Source organism: Equus przewalskii, chromosome 25 (assembly GCF_037783145.1).
Source record: "Equus przewalskii isolate Varuska chromosome 25, EquPr2, whole genome shotgun sequence".
In the NCBI taxonomy this organism is placed as follows: Eukaryota; Metazoa; Chordata; class Mammalia; order Perissodactyla; family Equidae; genus Equus; species Equus przewalskii.
The window spans coordinates 19694722-19713413 of NC_091855.1; the positions used below are offsets into that span (position 1 = coordinate 19694722).

The following is an 18692-nucleotide window of genomic DNA, read 5'->3' on the forward strand; positions in this document are numbered from 1 at the left end:
CCTGTCCTCTCTCTCTAACTTGACAGGTGCCCTACAACATATTTCAGAGAAAGAGAATGCATCATTACCCCTAAAGACTTCCAATCTACTGACCACCCTAGGAATACCACAAACAGCCACTTGCTTTATTGCTAATTACAAAACACAATAACATGGTTTTCATCTTCTTAGATCCAGGGCCCCAAGACAGTTTCCCTCCCCCACACAAAGTGGTGCTAATTAACACAAGCCAAGAGGATAATGGAGTCGCTCTCCCTGTATATTTGCCTTCTGGAAGTAATTCATCTAAATAGAAATAGTTATATAAAATGTGGATTTTTAAAAGCAAGTATTATTACCATCATGTTGGCATTATGTAATTAAAATGAACTCTGGGTCATCCCAATAATAAGCAGTGGGCATATAAGAGAAGTCATTTTTGCTGTTACCAATCAGACGAACTAATGAGCCCTGTGGAAGATGAACTTAGCAGAAAGGCCAAGGAGAGGAACAAAAGGAGGAGACTGTACTTCTCATCCTAAGTGATGCCTGCCAAGGTCAGAACAATTCAAACAGGGGCCAGAGTTTGAGGGGAAACTTTCACCGTTATTAAACTTATTTCCAGAATGAGATTTCAATCTTCATTACCCATTTGAACCACCCAAGGTACTGCCAAGGAAAACTGCAGTGTATACTGATGTTCATATCTAATCATTGAGTTTTGACCTTAGTATAGGCTATACAGGTTCTCCATTCTACACTTCACTGAATTCATTCTTTCTTTTCAAGTTAATATATATTAAGGTATCAATGTTATCTCAACTCAGCAGCTTTTATCACTACCAGAATATTACTCACAGACAAGACAGTTGAAAATTTCTAGGCTCAGATTTGGGAGGGACCAAAACAACTTTTTTTTTTTACAAGGTGTGCTTTTATGTCTAATAGTGCCGGAAAAATTTAAGAGGGAGACAGAAAGTGGCCATTAGTTCCCTTGATAATGTACCCAATGGAATTCATAGAGAGTAGGTAATTTGAGGAATGACCATGCCAAGTTTCATAGAAATCCCTATTTAGCCTGGTGTCTAAAGTCCAACCAGAAAGGAAATCCACAGAGCAAACATTAGCACTGTCAATACACATGGATTAAGCTGCTCCCCAAAGGGTCTATTATAAAGAGACAATATACAGACATCAAATTTGGGATTACAACTACTGAGCCTCCTTCCCAAACAAGTATCTCACCTCCTGGGACCCTACACTGAAAAGCTGCTATCATGTCTCAAAAAGCATCTGTCTGTGCCTTACTGGATGTGCTGGATGACTTGGTAGGACCAAAACCGGCAGTTCAACTATCTTATGGACTCCCTCAGTTGGATGCCATCCAATCTGATCCTGGATGTGAAAATTTGATCCTCAGCGAAGTCAGCATTCAGCAGAAAATGAAATATATGTGGCTGATGTTACAGGACTTGTGGTCTCAAGTCTCTCGCTCATTGGAGGAAAAAGAGCAATGCTGAATTTATGGTACATGTCATGAGGGCTGGGAAAATTCCTATGTGTTATCTCTGACAACCACAACAACTTCTTCTGAGGGGCAGCTGACAAGCAGTAAGGCCCAGGGCTACAACTAACTATGTGACCAATCTGGCTTCAGAATTCTCACTGCTATAAAGAGTTGAGATTTAATAATTTCTATGGCACCATCTCCTTTAGTGTGATAGGACTTCAATATAAGTTCCCACAGCCATCAAGACCCTAAAATCAAACAGTATAACAAAGAGTGTAATAAAGAAGATGAGGGCATGGACTCTAGAACTAGACTACCCAGGTTCAAGCCCATTCTCCACAACTCACAGTGTGAGCCTGGACTAGATATTTACCATGTCTATAAAGTGCCAGCTTCCTTAACTGTCAAATGGGGATAATACCTGTATGTATCTCATAGACGTGTTGTGAGGATTAAATGAGTTAGCACATGTAAACAGGCCAGAATAGTGCCTGGCACACAGTGAGTTCTCAGTTTTAATTATTATCATAATTATTATCAATACTAACAGCAGCATCACTATACTACTCCTTCACTTCAGAGGCAAGGAAACAAGGAATCTCTCTACTGGCCCACACTTTCTTCAATGGGAAATGCATTAGAATTATAAAAGGCATAGCTTCTCTTACAGTACTTCAAATCTCTGCCTGTGTGGTAGTTCTCTACAGTATTCTAATTTCAAGTCTGAAAATTTTTATAATGAAGAGTTAAAATTCATCCTAAAATAATTCATCCAACAAATATTGAGTACCTCCTTAATGTGTTAGGTACTGAGGAAAGTGTCAAACAGCCACAGTCTCAGTCCTCATGAAGCTGGCAGTAATGAGCTTGACATTGTTGAGTCCTTGTCCATTTTTTCCCACCCACTTAGTTCTCAACCAAATCATCAATACTAATCTAGATCACCTAGCCCTTTTCTAATAGGTCAATTCTACATTTCTACTCCTATTCCCTTTATTATTTAAAACTCAGCATACCAATTACTACTTTTTTCCAAACAACTCTCCTCTTCTCCTTGAAACCTCCTTGTGACCAGGGAATTAGCTCTGTCAATTCATCACTCATTGATTTGACCTTTACAAAATGTCCCACTTCTCTACAATAGCTCTCAAAAACCTCCCCAACAAAATTTACTCATCTCTCAATTTTACCCATGGTCACATTTTGAACTTGCCTTCCTTCCACATTTTCCCCTTTCTTATTCTTCCTGAATGATGTCACAAAGCCTCCCTATCTTTGGCACTCAAATCACTGTTATTCTAGATTTCACTTCTGTTCTGTAGGCATTTTCTGTCCTCTTACTGACCCTGTCGGGGCTCTCTCTGCTGTCTCTGCTCCCATCCCCAGCCACAACATTCTCCTTGGCCCCATCTCCCACCTTACCTTGTTATTCATCCTATGATCTATGCGAATCAGATCCTTTACACTTTTACACAAAACCTCTGAAATGTCCCATCTCCATACCTTTGCAAAAGTCATTTCCTCTGCCTAGACTATCCTCTCCCCTCTCAGTCTCTACCCACGGAAAATCTCCTAACCCTAAAGTCTAGGCAAGATCCTATCTCCCCTCCCTGAAATCATCCCTGAGCCTCAATTTAGAAATTCCTCCCCTCCTCTGAATTCCCACACTGCTTTGTTATGATGTATCTTGTAGCACTTTCATTTCAGTCCCTTGTTTGTTTTATTTTCCATTTCAGAGTGGTAAATAACATGAGGCAAAGGCTAGTCTTAAAAATTCTCCACAGCATCCAACATAACTATATATAGTAATTGCAATAAATATGAATAAAATATCTGAATGGATATGGTCAAACATCTGTTCTTTTCTTTGCCCAGCATGCCTACAAATCAGGAATTTTTCACATGGGACCTTCCTTTTAGATACAGTTTTTAAAGACTTCTCTAATTAGCAGTATATTCACTGAGCCAAGGGTTATAAGCTCTTCAGACCAATTCAATTCAACAAGTATGTATCAAATACCCACGCTAGAGTCATGGGTTCTCATGTACCACATGGTATCCAGTTTTATGGTCCTATCTTTCTAATCTTGATCTTTAATTTTTTTACAACAGTTTCTGTAGCACTCTCCACTTTCGGCTGCTCACACTTCTTCATAAAATTATTTTGGAACTCTTCCTGAGTCTAAGTCAAGCACAAAGAAGCCTCTGCCATACTATTTCACGCAATTCAGCTACATGAGTATTTTGTTTGTTTTCAAGTTCATCTCTTTAGTGTTCTTGCCCTTATATAATTCAGCAGATGTGATATTCTAAGCTAGCAGAATAAATGTAGTCGTAGTAAAGTAATACTCACTACCCCCTTATTGAGCCATTTATGTAGGCAAAACACTGCACTTAGTGCTTATATAAGTTAGCCTAAATAACTGCCACCATAACAACTTGGTGAAATAAGCACTGTTATTCTCATTTTACAGATTGAAAAAAAAAAAGCTGGGCATGGAAAAGTTAACTTGCTGAACATCTCCCAGCTGGTTAAGTGACAGAGCTGAGACTCAAGCCAGTGTCTGACTCTGAAGCCCAACGTTCTTAATCTCATACAACACTGAATCGTGAAAAAGAATGGAGTCACAGGGATACCGAAGAATTTGGGAAGAGAAAAGATTTAAGAAAAGAGGTAAAAGAATGTATGAAAAACATTACCCAATCTTACTGTGAGGAAACTCACCATGAGGCTAAAATTAGAAAGATAAACGCTTATGGCCATTTTTTTAATCTTTTGAAATAGAAAGAAAGCATGACAAAGGAAAATGGAATGCAGTACCAATTATCTAAAACGAAAATATCGCTTGCTTACTAAAAGATCCCGGGCAAGTTGCTTAACACTACAGCACTTTGGCTTACACTGCCTACAAAAGGGGAGAGGAAGGCAGAAGTACTTGAAAACATCTGTCTCAAGGGAATGTTAGAAAGTGGACCAACATACATATTCTAAAACTTTTTGCTTTTTTAGGAGTATAAAGATTTAAAATTACAATATGAAAGAAACTTTAGCCCTAACATTGAAGATCAGTTGTGAAAAAGTCATTTCCCAGAAATGAAGAATTGATTTCTTCATACTCGAAGCTGTCCTGCTGGGCAGGGTGGGATGGGGTAGGGTGGGGAGAAGGGAATCCATTCTAACTCAGCTGCACACTTCAACAGCTGTCCCTTGCTAAAAAGGCTTAAGAACCAGTTACTGAGTCCATGTTCTGCACATCCCAATAACAAGTGAGTCTTAACTAGTCTATTGCCTTACCTTTAAACGAGGGCCCATGTTCTGAGGACGGAACGCAGCACTCCTATTCACCAAAGCGGGTAATTTTTGGCCCCTTTCACGTTGTCTTCCAACTTCCACAAGAAAGAAAACAGCCACAAGGTCAACAGAAAGTGTCTGTCCATCAGATTTTCAGTGATGGTGTGTCACAGAAGCAGAGGGTCAGTGTTTCTGGAGTGAACTGGATGAATTCCAAGGTGGAGAAACACGGCCCCAAAATATATCATCCCTGGACTTCTCTCTAGTGCAGGGTGCAATCAACTGCCAAAGGACCCATCTGTTCTGCTGTCTCAGGAGCCTACCCTACAAAGGAAAAACGAGTCAGTGGAAGAGGTTTTTATTTCTCAAAGAGAATCCCCAGGAAACCACAAAGAAGGGGTAGAACTGGCAGTGGAAACCCTGGGACACTAAAAATAACTAAGTGCAGGTACATTGACCAAGTTTTCCCAATTGTAACTCCACAAGGAAAGTCAAGTGGCAATCTCACTGCCTTAACTGTGTCCCCCTCCAGAAAGAAGCTCCAGAATTTCAGTTGGTTCCAACCCTTCAGTAGAAGCAAACTCGAGCACAGATTTAGAGTAAGCCTCATCAAAACCACATGCTCAGTTTCAGTTTAATGGGGCTGGAGCACAGGGTCTGGCAACACGGTGAAGAGAAATGAGATGAGGACAAGTGAGGCCAGGTTACAGGGCACCTTGTGTGCTATGATAAGGAATTAGGACAATATTCAGTTGGAAAGGGGAAACCACCAAAGAGCTTTTAAAATCTAATCTATCAGCCTTTGCAGTCTGCTCCCTTTGTGCCCATGTATGCACTTCCAAGACACAGTTAAACAATGCTGATTTTATCTTTAAACAGTAAAATTTGTACTATGAGTGAGGGAAAAAAATCTGACCTTTCAAGATAAAGTCACTAAGTAATAAAGTTCAGTAAAGTCAGGCTGTAACTCAAAGATATTCATGAACTAAATGTAGCAGAAAGGGGGTCATGGCAAGGCATACATAAACAGCTACCATAAAATACATGAGAAGAGACTAGTAATCACGAAAAGAGACAGCCTCTTTCCACACGGCAGGAACTGTTCCCAATGCTTCATATGTATTAACTCACAATCCCAAGACATAGACACAATTATCCCTATTTGACAGATGAGGAAACTGAGGCACTTTCTCAAGATTATGCACAATAAGTAGTAGAGTTGAGTCAACCCAGACAACCTGAACCCAGAATCCATGCTTTTTCTTTTTCTCTTTTTGTGAGGAAGATTGTCGCTGAGCTAACATCTGTGCCAGTCTTCCTCTATTTTATGTGGGATGCCGCCACAGCATAGTGACAAGCAGTGCAAGGTCCACGCCCAGGATTCAAACCTGCAAACCCCAGGCCACTGAAGCGGAGCACGTGAACTTAACCACTACACCACTGGGCTGACCCTCAGAATCCATGCTTTTAATAACTCCTCTACTGCCTCTCTACATGGGAAAGTGAGAAAAAAAACCACAGAAGGCTAATAAGAGCAGAAGAGAAGAATAAGTAGAGGCCAGCAGATCAAACACGTTGGCAAACTTTTATAATTAAAAATAAATAAGTGTATGTATTTATTTTAAAATATGGTGACAGACTTGCCAAGTACATGAGCCAAAACCTGGGTCAGCTAGCAATTGGAACCAGCTTAAAGGATCCACAAACAAGAGAAGACTTACATAAACTATAAGAGATTCGTTAGAATGCTATATAAGCATTTTAAAAACGACACTTTTAAAGAATAACAACAGACGGAATTGCTCACAAATAAAATGTTAAATGAAAAAACAAGCACAAAATTATTTGCATAGCATAAGCCTAATTTTTTAAATATTACATTACATAAAGAAGACTGGAAGAAACAACATAAAAATGTTAATAGTGGTCATTTCTTTGTGTATGGAATTGTAAATAATTTTGATTTTCCACCTGTACCTTTTAGTGTCTTCCAAATTCTTCATGATGCAAGAACATATAAAAAGTTCCTATTTCCAAAGAATATTTTTTTTTCTAAAAAAGTGACAGAATAGGCAAGTTATCTTTTTTTCACATACGGAAACAGTATTAAAAAATTAGCTAAAGACACTAGAATGTACAATTTTTATTTCTATTTATTGTGATCTTAGTGGGTCTCCAACCCTGCGATGAGCCATTTGATTATTAAATCAAATAACTCTAGTTCTAAATTCATCTTGACTGTGCCCCACCATGAACTACCATGCTTACCCGTCCCCCCACCCCCACAGAAATTTCCGTGTCTCTAGTGAGCTTCAAGACTCAACTCAAGTACCACCCTCTTTCCTGGTCCAATTGCCAGGCCCCTCTGAGGGCTCCCCTACACCGGGCAGAACCAATCACTTCTTCATTTCTGATAATTCTATGCTGAAGATCCTCTATTAGACCATTTATTAGTCTGTATTGTAATTATTTGTTTATACAGTATTCTCTCCTAACGGACTGTGGGCTCCCTGAGGACACTGACTGGCTCTTACTCATCTTTGCCTTCCAGTGGCTAGTATCTGGTGTTCAGAGTCTCTCTCAGAGCCTGTACTTTCACAAGTTCCCCAAGTGAATTCTAATGCATGTTAAAGTTTGAGAAGCGTGGTCTAGACTAGAGCAGTCCGCCTGAGAAGGGACCCAATATTCTGCATCTCTATCAAGCTCACAGGTAATGCTGATGCTGCTGGTCTGCAGACCCTGCTTTCAGGAGCAACGGTCTAGAGCAGGAGTTGGCTAACTACAGCCTGCTGGCCAAATCCAGACAGGCGCCTGTTTTTGTAAAAAAAAAAAAAAAAAAGAAACTGTAAAAAAAGAATGAACACAGCCAATTCGCTTGTTTACATATTGTCTATGACCGCTTTCGCACTACAAGACCAGAGTTGAGCAGTTGCAGCAGAGACATATGGCCTGCAAAGCTTTCCTACCTGACCCTTTACAAAAAACGTTAACCAATCTGGCATGGAGGTTTTAGTCTTAAAGCTATATAACTGCTTTGTATAAATGAACTCATTTTTATGAATCAAAAAAGCATAAAATCATTTTCTTCCAGTTCTATCATCCCCTCTTAGGAAAAGAGCTACAAAACCTGCAACATTATGCAAATATTTCTCCTGGCTAATTTCAACCGTTATTTAAAAGCTTTATGCCTCCCATACCCTGAGTAGGAATTTTATACAATCATTTCCCAAAGTACGTGTTTCATACAATCATGCTTGCGTTTCATCAAGGCTATAATTTCCTAAAACCAGTACCTCAGTGACAAAACACTATATTTGGGTTTCCAAAATTATTAGAATACATACCACTGACTGAGTCTCTACTTTTAAAGTGCTATTGTAAAAAGCCATGAAAAAAATGACGTGAAAGTCCACTTCAGAACTCTGGTGAACAAAGAGGTAGTGGCAGCACATATGAGTTCCAAATATCACCCACTGAGTTCCACAAAACCAGAGAGGACAAAAGAAAGACGTTGGCTTTGTAAGACTTAGGCTCCAGAGTCTCTCCAGAAGCACCAGCCACAAGTCCAGGAATATCAAATTTAAAAAACAGGTAATTCAATTAGGAAAAGCCCCACAGGTTAGAGTGGTCTAACTAAGGAGGTTCCAGGAAATAAAGTGCACCCTCAGATACTTTAGATATTAAATAGTTTACATTTTCCTGTGCTTAATTTCACCCTTGGTTTATTCTCCCCACTCTAAAATCTCAACATAAAAGACTACCTCCCCCATCAAGTTTATGCTCTTGAGATATTTATACAGTTGTGTATTCCTGCTATCTCGGTTCAGCCAAGTTATACGGTTTCATTTGTATTCTTTTCTCATCAGTCAGCCCCTCCAGTCTCTTAATCATTCCTGTGGGTCTTCTGTGAACTCTCTCCAGCTGGTCCCCAGTGATCTGGTAATGAGGTGCCTCCAACTGACTGCAGCCTTCCAGAAACAGCCTTGTTAGTCAGAACAGGATGAGCTCACCCTCCTCGGTTCCATGACATAATACTCCTTCGTAGACAATCCTCCAAATCACAGAAAGCTAGAATGCTGCCATATTAGACTATAACCCAATTCCACGCTTCCCAGATTTGGGCACTGGGGCATGCCAGAATGTGCTAGATGCCAGAGGATAAATGACACAGGTTCCTGCTACAGCTAGTTACTAGAGGATGAGGTGAGTGAGGTGAAAAAAGTATTTTCATGTTAAAACAAACTCATAGATAATAAAATGGAATGCAAAATATGCATGAATTTCTAAAGATAAAACATGGGAACGTTCAAAATATTCATGGATATTTTGTAATTAAATCAGAAAGGCTGCTTGGGGCTCTGCTCCCAGCTCCCAAGGGTTACATACCCATTATCCTCTACCACTAGCGGTGTTTGAGCTCAAAAGCACTACAACTCCCACTCAACTACTGTTCTATTAACCCCATTATCCCCATCCCATAAACTCACATTTTAAATAAAACTTTGCTTTTCTATAAAAAACTTTATGTTTTAGCAAATTCACTATCAACATCTTTAGGTTCTTCTGTATCATTCATTATTCATTCATTTCATATTACTTGAGCATCTGCTGCATGCCAGACTGTGTGCTAAAAGCTAAAGTCACAAGGATAAATAAGACAGGGTCTTTTCTTAACCTTGATGAACTATGTCCAACACGGGAGACGGACAATAACAGGTGGCAAGTAACACAAATGAGGAATAAATGATGTGTGGAGGGGAAGGAAGGAAAGCGGTAACTGCCTGAGAGAGTGGAGAAGTCTTCACAGAAGAGAGAACAGTGTTACTTAAGAATGAGTAAGCATTCGCAAGGCAGAAAAAAAAGGACTAAGATCCTCAGCAGAAAGAACAGCACAGGCAAAAGTACTGAGTCAAGAAAGGGAGTGATGAGAAGTTCAGCATTATGAAAGCAAAGTGTTCAGAAAGACCATCTGGGGCCAAACTAGGGTGACTGACTCTAAGTACAGTACAGTGTAGCGGTCAAGAGCATGACCTTCCTACTGAGTGATCTTGGACTAGCTACTTCTCTGTAGCTGCCTCAGATATAAAATGGAGATACACTGAGAAAAGGAAGGAATTCAGCTGCTCTTGGGGAGCAAGACTTGGAGTTTAAGGGAAGGGAGGGCTGGGTGAGACTGGAAACTAGACCCAGGTGGCTTGGTACTGCAGGAGTTCCTCGGGGGAGACAGCTCTATGTGCAAACCAGCCCCTGAGTAGCTGGGTTATCATGGTGGTTTGTACCCAGGCCGCGGCAGCTCAACCCACAATAAATGAGGAAGATGGCCGTGAGTGCATTTGAGGGACTAACTGGATTCCCAGAGAAATTCCATGTGGAAACAATGACAGCAACAATCCAAAACACTAAGTTTCCTGGGTTTTTCCAAGTACGTATGATGATAAGAACAAGAATCCACCTTTATTGAGAACTTACTATATGCCAGAACTATTCGAAGTGCTTCATGTATTATCTCATTTAACTCACATCAACCATATAAGGTAACCACATTATTATCCATACTTTATAGATTAGGAACCAGAGGCGCAGAGAGCTAAAGTAACTTGCCTATAGTCACTCAGCTGACAACTGAAAGAGCCAGGCAATGTGATTCCAGAGCCTACACTCTTAACCAGGAATACTGAGGTAACAAGAACCTCAAAAAGGAACAAAAGATATTCTTGGGATAGGAAGAATGACAGCTCAGCAATACTGAATTTGGAAATTTAAAGGAATATGACTTCACTTTAGACTTTAAGTAACAACAGAAAAACAAGAGATTATTTTTAACTAAGGGAGTAAGAGGATCACACATTTTAAAAGAAGTAACTCTAAGGACAATATGACAGAGACTCTGAAAAGGACAGACCGATAGCTGAGAGAGAGGATACTGGTCCAAGGAAGCAGCGAGACGCTGCCCGCGATGGAGCGGGAGAGGCTAGAGTGTGCTTCACTTCTATCAGAAGCAACAGGACCAGTGACCTGTGAGGCCGAAAAGATCAAAGAGAACAAGAAGCCAAGGACAAACCACTTGGGAGCCTCATGAATGGTGGTGGAGAATTGAGGCAGAGAAAACATGGAGGGAAAGATAATGAGTACAGACTGAACATGTTAAGTTTACGGTGTCTATAGGATATCCAGGTGAGTATATCCACAGGACAAATGGAAATAAGGATCTGAAGCCATAGAGATCCCAGTATCCTGGGGTCAGTTAAGACTTGCGGAATGGAAAAAGACTGCTGTGGAAAGCAGGTAGACCAAGAAAAAGGCTAATTATAGAACCCTGAGAGGATCAACCTTAAATGTCCTGACTTCCCCCCAGGAAAAGAGGAGCTAGCAAAGAAGAATGGAAGAAACAATGAGAGACGAGGAGAAAAATTGTAAAAGTAGTTTATTGGAGCCAAAAGGAAGTTTCTAGAAACTGGTGGTCAATAGTATTAGATTGGGTAAAGATTTAGCCCAGATGGGAGATTCAAAATCAGCCCCAGTTTTTTTTCCTTAGTTAATCAGAACTCTAATTCTCTGATCTAGCAACTTCTTCAAATAAAATGTCTCATTTCCATCAATTTTCATTAATATTAACCTAAACTTGACCCAACACTGATAACTATGATAACTAGTAAGCTCTTTGCAACTCAATTCAGTGATACTATTATTCCAAATTTATTTTTTAATTTGTTTGCTTGTTTTTGGTGAGGAAGATTGGCCATGAGCTGACATCTATGCCCATCTCCCTTTTTTTTTTTTTGAGGAAGATTAGCCCTGAGCTAACTGCTGCCAATCCTCCTCTTTTTGCTGAGGAAGACTGGCCCTAAGCTAACATCCATGCTCATCTTCCTCTACTTTATACGTGGGACACCTACCACAGCGTGGCTTGACAAGTGGTGCCATGTCCACACCTGGGATCTGAACCGGCGAACCCTGGGCCGCTGAAGTGGAACATGCGCACTTAACTGCTGTGCCACCAGGCCAGCCCCCATCTTCCTCTATTTTTTTCTACGTGGGACGCTGCCACAGCATAGCTTGATGAGTGGTATAGGTCCGCACCCGGATCCCAACCTTCGAACTCTGGACCACCAAAGCAGAGTACACCAAACTCAACCACTATGCTGGTCCCTATTTTGAAATTATTTTAATGCCTATAATAATGTCAGATCTAAACTAATATGAATCCACTCTCTAATCCTGCATAAATCACTGGCAAAAAAAAATAAAAAAACTTGTCAAAATCAGCTTTATTGAGGTATAGTTTATACAGAGTAAAAGTCACCAATTTAAAGTACACAATTAGAGTTTTGACAACTGTATAAGGTTATGATACGAAACACATGCATGATACAGAACATTTCATCATCCCAAAAAGTTCCCTCATGATCTCTGCAGTCAGTCCCTCTCCTGCAACTCCCTGCACAACCAGTGATGTGCTTTCTTTCACTATAGTTTGTCTTTTACAGGACACCATAGGACATCATATACAAAATTGGTCTTCTGTGTGTGACCTAACACTTTTGAGCTGCATACATGTTGTTACATGTATCAGTAGTTCATTCTTCTTTATTGCTCAGTAGTAGTCCATTATATGGACATACAACAATTTGTTTATCCATTCACCACCAGATGAAGGGTGTTTGGGTTCTATGCAGTTTGAGGCTGTTACATAAAGCGGCTATGAATGTTCAAGTATAAGTCTTGTGCAGACACAAGTTTTCATTTCTCTTGGGTAAATAGCTAAGAGTAGGATTTTTGCATCATATGGTAAGCATATATTTAACTTGTAAGAAACTGACAAACTGTTTTCCAAAGCAGCTGTAGCATCTTGCATTTCCACCAGCAACGTATGAGGAACTCCAGTTGCTCAACATCTGTCAACACTTGGTATCATCAATCTTTTAAATTTTACCCATTCTAATAGGTGTGAAGTGACATCCCATTATGGTTTTAATTTGCATTTCCCTAAGGACTAAAATATTCAGTATCTTTTCACATGCCTATTGGCTATTAGTAAAGCTTCTTTGTTATCCAAATCTTTTGCTATTTTTAAAAATTGAGCTGTCTTTTTACTATTGAGTTGTAAGACCCTTATTAGATATATGTTTGGTACATATTTCCGTGGCTTGCTTTTTCACTCTCTTAACTGTGTTGTTTAAAGAATAAAAGTTTCTAACTTTGATGAAATCCAACTTACCAATCTTCTTCCTTGATAGTTTGTGTTTTTTGTGTCCTATTTTAAAATATCTTTGCCTAACTCAAGGTCACAAAGATTTTCTTCTGTTTTCTTCTAGAAGTTTTATCTAAAAGTTTCACATGAGAAAATCTCTCATCAAACTTTTAACAAGATTTTTTTTAAACTCCTGCATTCCATTTATCTCATAATTAGTCACTCAGTTTTATTATCCCTTTGTTTCTTTCAAGTTCAACTTTCCACATTACCAAGCACTATTTAAGCTACAGTCTATTTTAGAATTTGGAAAGATTTTTATCTTTTAACAGATTTTCCCCTTCTTCAACCTTTTAAATGGCATTTCTAAATGGAGACAAGGTTTTATTCCCTCAGATCTCCTCAGATTGACATAAAACCTCTGGATCCCATAAAACCTCTGACATAAAACACCACCACCAAAATTCAAAAACCCAGAGCATACACCTTCTGGTTAAGACAGGGACAACGAACTATTTACCTTTCTGGTTTTAAAGATAAGCTTTTATAAGATCATTTTTACCATATTGAGTTACTCTAACCTGGGAGGAGGCTAGAGAAAGTTATCTTATTCACTGGTTAAAAAAAAAGTTTAGGCTTATAAAAGTTAAGCTGATCAAGAGGATATGAACAGACATTTCTCCAAAGAAGATATACAGATGGCCAAGAGGCACATGAAAAGATGTTCGACATCACTAATGCTCAAGGAAATGCAAATCAAAACTACACTTAGATATCACCTTACACTCATTAGAATGGCTATAATCACTAAGACAAAAAATAAATGTCGGAGAGGATGCGGAAAAAAGGGAACCCTCATACACTGCTGGTGGGAATGCAAACTGGTGCAGCCACTATGGAAAACAGTATGGAGATTCCTCAAAAGATTAAAAATAGAAATACCACATGGCCCAGCTATTCCACTATTGGGTATTTATCCAAAGAACTTGAAATCAACAATATAAATACCCCTATGTTCACTGCATCGTTATTCACTATAGCCAAGATGTGGAAGCAACCCAAGTGCCCATTAACTGATGAATGGATAAAGAAGATGTGGTATATATATATACAATGGAATGCTACTCAGCCATAAAAAAGACAAAATGATCCTATTTGCAACAAGATGGATAGATCTTGAGGGTATTATGTTAAGCGAGATAAGCCAGACAGAGAAAGACAAACACCCTATGATTTCCCTCATATGTGAAAGATAAACAAATACGTGGACAAAGAGAACACATTAGTGGTTACCAGAGGTGAAGAGGGTTGGGGGTGGGCATATGGGGTAAAGAGGCACATATGTATGGTGACCGACAAATAATAATGTACAACTGAAATTTCATAATGTTATCAACTATTATGACCTCAACAAAAAAAAATTTACTTAAAACATTTTTAAAAAAGTGAAGCTAAGACAAAAGTAATTCTACATTTCTTAACTCAATTTGGATTCTCTCTATAGCACCTTTTGAAACAAGCCAGAGTTCTTCAGACTCGAAATGAAACGAATAGTATACACGAAGGCATAGTTTAGATTCAATTGCCCCCTGGAATAGTTTGCCGTTGTCAGCACAGTCCAGAGAAAGTAGCAGAAAGGTATTCAAAGCTAATGTGAGCAAAACAGGGAGAACTGACAATTATCACTGCTCATTTTGTAACTTCCTGAGATGTGTGGAGAAAAACAAAATAGGCAACTAGCTTATCTATGCCCCTATCACAGTCTTTACTCTAGATCAAGAGAATAGCAGCTTCGATTTACAACTCTTCCATCTTGATGTTTTTTCTGTTTACCAAACTGACTTTGCTGTGCCCAATCCACAGAATTAGGACAGGCCCCTGTGTTCCCATACCATGGCAGCTTTTATGCTTAGGTGACCCTGGGCCACTGAATCTTGGCTATTAAGGAAAATTTTAAAACTAATTCTCTGAATCTGACAAGCCGTCTCCCTCAATAAGTCTAGGAAGTTGTTATTTCATTAACTGTGCATGAAGTGGCAGGCAAACGGCCAGATCGACAGCCCAGTGGGGTAGAATTGGAATTGTCACCCATGTACTTAAAAAGCTAACAAAACTTCTACCTCTACTACCATCCATACTTTCTATTCTACTCTTATTTTAAAGGAAAACAAATTATATAATCAGAAGGAAGAACAACCTTAAATGAGCATTTTATAGTTCTTTGTTTATGATTCCAGGAAGAAAAACTCAACTAGCCACAGAAACGGCAACCTAAGACGGCTCACTTTGAAACCCAATACTTATGGTATTCAAAACAAAACTTCTGTTGATCTAATAATCAATGTTACCAAACAAGGATTCATTAATTTCTTCATATGTGTATTAAGAACCTATTATTATATGCCAAGCAATACGTTGGGCCCTGAGGACTCCAAAATGAGTAAGATAGTCCCTGACCCCTTAGAAACATACAGTTTAGTAAAGAAGACAGATAAGTAAATAATTGGTGATAGCTTCACATAGCAAAATCTATGAGGTGAGCACAGGGTGTTAGTGGAGCCCAGGAAGGGCCCCTCAAACAGGATCAGCTGTTAGCTTTAGACCAGCCTCTTGGGAGCAAGGCCAACTCTTCCACGGAGTTAACAGTGCTTTGGGAATTAAGGCATACAAAACACTACCAGTATTGCTTATTCTCATGGTCAACGGCTTTCTTCAGCACTGGTCAGAGATTACTGGACCACATACATGGCAGACAAAAAACTCACTGGAAACCCCAACCTATTTATCGAAATTACACATGGTCTAGATGCAATGTGTTATCCTGGATTGGATGCTAGAACAGAAAAAGAATATTAGTGGAAAAATTTGTGAAATCCAAATAAAGTCTACAGTTCAGTTACCAGTATTGAACCAATGTTAATTTTTTAGATGTGACAAATGTACTATGGTTATGTAAGACGTTAACATTAAAGGCAGAGCTGAGTAAAAGGCACACAGGAACTCTCGGTACTATCTTCGCAACATTTCTATAAATCTAAAATTATTCCAAAATAAAATTTGTCTTAAAAAAATTACATACAGTTCCCCACTTTACACTGTCACTCCTCCTCAGGATTCCGATCATGCCTCCCTAGTCACTGCCCCAATTCAGGTAATGCTTGGTTAAAACATTTTTTTTCAAATCCTTTTCGATTCTTTTCCAAAAACCATTTATGCAGCCTAGCTGGGTTTCCTTCTTCACCAAGACATGAAAAACAGATCCCACTGGAGAGGTTTTAACTGCTTTCTCTTTTTTTTTTGAGGTTTTATTTTTCCTTTTTCTCCCAAAGCCCCCCAGTGCATAGTGGTGTATTTTTAGTTGTGGGTCCTTCTAGTTATGGCATGTGGGATGCCACCTCAGCACGGCTTGATGAGCAGTGGCATGTCTGAGCCCAGGATTGCGAACCGGCGAATCCCTGGGCCGCTGAAGCGGAGCACACGAACTTAACCACTCAGCCACGGGGCCAGCCCCCTTAGCTGCTTTCTCTTACTAATAGCTTCACCACGTACACCAGGGGGTATCATTGGAGTTGAACTTCCCTAAGTGGACAAGAGAGGGGTTAAAATAACTTAGGCTAGAGCAAAAGCAAGGGGACACTACAGAAAAAGTATGTTCTATATTATTAGATTACCTTTACCTGATCTCTGACCAAAAAGGATAATGGATAGAACATGCAATTAACAGATGCCAACTATTAGCATCTGAACACTAACAGGCAAACTGCATTGCAATTAATGTTCAGCGACAAGCTCTGAAAAACATGGTGCAAATTCCTCAACTATTCAAGGTAACAAAAATTTATATTAAAATCATATGGTACTGTTCAATTCAGGCTAAATGACAAAACATATATCTACCATGACTGGTTTCTGATAACAAACTGAATATTCATCTCTCTCTATTAAACCATAATTTACAGAACAGGATTCGAGAGTCCCACCAAGAAAACACCATCAAGCTGATATAACACCATACGGAGGCCTCAGCCACACATACAAACTGCAACAAGGGTAAATAATCTCAAAAGTTTGAAAACTACTACACAAAAGAGCATGAGTGAAGGCTAAACGTTCTTGAACCCTTCAAAGAAAAAGAAACCAATGGGAGATAACTGAAATTTAAACCTAAGCTATTTAATGCCTAAAGTCATTTAAAAGGTAAAATGATATGCTAGAATCCATTTAGGTCATAAATTTGACCTGTGATATGGCATGTTATAGTATTAAACATTACACAATAGTACTCTGACCTGGACCACTTACAGAAAGATGAACAGGTAGAGTAATTCCTTTAAAATATTTCCATGTGCATACCTCTCTCTGCTGGAACACCTACAATAACTTATCTGTTTACAAGTCTCTCGCCAATACAGGACTGAGCTCTTGAAGAGTAACTAGCACATTGCCTGGGGCAGGATGGGCCCTAATAAACACCTTCTGAATGAATGAACATGCAGTGGTAATGTACCTCCGAGGTATCCTTAAAAACCAATTCAATATCAATACCTAAGGAGCAGAGCATGCTGTATACCATGCTACCACATTTAGGAAGCAGTCAAGCTAATTGAAAAATAATTAACAGCAACTAATGTTTGTTGGGAAAATGACTCACATCACATGAGACACAAAAATAAGTGTAAAACTATAACTTGAAAATGAAGAAAATATCTGTGAATTTTTTTTCCCTTGATGGCCACAAAAGTGAATCTCTCTTTAACTTTCTAATATTGAAATACAAGATGTTTTTTAAGGAATCTTTCATTATTGACAATTTTACAAAGAAATTTATCAACTTAAATTAGTAAGTTAGACCAATTAGTGAATGGATGAAGTCCAAGCCCAATTATGTGTTCAAACTGTGGGTCGAATGCCTTGAGCAATTCTTTCTCTTCAAGACTGCAGAAAAACACAAAACAATCCTCTTGACTGCTGAGAAGGACTAAAATCGTTTCTTTTTCTTACAAGTATGTAATCAAAAGCAATTACTTTCTGCTCCCATCCAACACAAACCAACACCATTTCCCCCCTCCCATCACCATCAAAACATGCTATAGAATTTGAGGACTTTCATCTTACACTGTAAGAATCTCAAATTGTAGTAAAATTACAATGCAACAAAAACATATTTTTCTAAGTATGTTCTCATCCCCCATGGTGTTCCTACATAATTTAGCTCCCTATCAAGTATTAACAATCAAGGAAATCAGAAAACTCTCAGAATAGATACTACAAACTGCTTGTTTTTTAAATTTGTTATTGTTCATGGATTCCAAAATTCAGGGTACACATTACCAGGAGAGTGTTTTTCTGTCAATGCCTGAATTTAAATGGAAATTACTATTTAATTATATGTAATTTTCCTCTGAACCTATATATAATAGTAATCAGTCTCTAAATGTTTAAAATAAACAACTGATCATGTTTACTTAAAAAGCTTATTGCCTAATCACCAAAAGGTTCTAATGCATCGAAAAAGTGGTTACTGTCAGCTCTACCCATGAATGACAGCTTGGCAGACAAGCTGTTCTGAAAAGATTAGGAACTCCCAGTGACCATAAGTGGGGTAAAGCAGAAGGCACATACAGGATCTGTAGATGCTTCAATAATAAAACTATTTCAACATCAAATATTCAGACCCAACAAAGCCAGATATGTCAACCACAAAGCTATCTAAATGTATG

At 38.9% G+C, this 18692-nt stretch overlaps 1 protein-coding gene across 13 annotated transcripts in view; it reads right to left on the minus strand.

The window, feature by feature from the left end:
* The window catches only part of AREL1 (apoptosis resistant E3 ubiquitin protein ligase 1), a 46427-nt gene that overhangs the window by 26206 nt on the left and 1529 nt on the right, over positions 1-18692 (minus strand). For 8 of the 13 annotated variants that reach the window (XM_008516437.2, XM_008516439.2, XM_070593930.1 and 5 more), the window contains exon 2: positions 4785-5105. The gene's annotated coding sequence lies outside the window, so the exon portion shown is untranslated. Of the gene's footprint in view, positions 1-4784; positions 5106-6758; positions 6834-18692 lie in introns of those variants that run through there. The other 5 variants (XM_070593925.1, XM_070593927.1, XM_070593929.1 and 2 more) reach the window with 1 other exon arrangement.